Consider the following 1,180-nt stretch of genomic DNA (forward strand, 5'->3'; position numbering starts at 1 on the left):
TTAATCAAAGGGGAAAACTTCGATTTCAGTTTAAAATTGTATATCTCGATCATCCAAATACTCGGGTGCTACAATATCTTTCAATACTTCTTCCCTGTCCACTTAATTGTAACACTTGAATTAGTTTTTCATTTTGAACCAACATACATCTACTGCCTTTTAGTTTYATTTTTCTATCAATTAGAATCGATTTTGATTTGTTTGTGTTTAGTATTAGYTGGTTTGTTTGTGTTATTTTTAATTTTATGTTAATTGATTAGTTGTGGGTAGAAACAAGTTCTATTTTCTGCTTCTAAAAAGGTAGAAACAGGTTCCATGGTTACCAACATACATCTGTGTATTTTGAATTGAATTTTATTGCTCATCTGAATAGCCACTAGAGCTGTACATCGCATCCATGACTATATTAAACACAATTCTTTTTTAGAGCCATACAAGTTTGTCTGGCTGAAGGCACTAAGCTTAATGATGCATTCATGATTCTATTGAATACATTATTTATATTATCCTATCATGTCTGCAAATACAAATGAATACAATGTATTGGGACTTACTGGTATGTTTGTTGCTTAAGGAAACAATGCAGGTTATCGTGCCACTGAGGCTGCACCAAAGGATACACAGGCTGTAGCTGTCCAGTCTATTGTTGTCTTTGCCCTTTAAGTGGATGAGTTGAAGGAAATTACGAATAACTGGGATTTGATAGGTTTTTCTCCCTCTCCTGCCTGTCAAGAATTATGAATCTGTATAATTTTTAAGTACTTTTATGTCCATACTTGAGTTAGTAATGAAATCAGAAAGTTCTTATTAGTACTTCACAAGAGCTTTTTGTAGTCTTTTGATAGAGTAAGCGCTATTAGATCTCTTGGTATGTTATTGATGTAGTTTCCATTTACAACTTTCCTTAATTCATTGTTGCTTATGCCGATTAACATTTGACAAAAGTTGATTGTCCATTTGCCCTTGCTCCTATCTCCAATATGTTCTTCTATGCATATACAATTTTTGTAGATTCCTTCAATAGTCGCTTTCTCTATTACATATACATTGGTGGTGCTTTGTGTTTGAGTAGCCGACTTTGAGTAGCCGGCTTGATCAAATACATTCTAATCTTTATTTTTCTTATTTAGATTTTATGCAACACTAACTTGTTAAATGATATTACATATTTGGACATGAG

Source organism: Cynara cardunculus (genome assembly GCF_001531365.2).
Source record: "Cynara cardunculus var. scolymus isolate 2C chromosome LG 13, CcrdV1, whole genome shotgun sequence".
Classification (NCBI taxonomy): domain Eukaryota; kingdom Viridiplantae; phylum Streptophyta; class Magnoliopsida; order Asterales; family Asteraceae; genus Cynara; species Cynara cardunculus.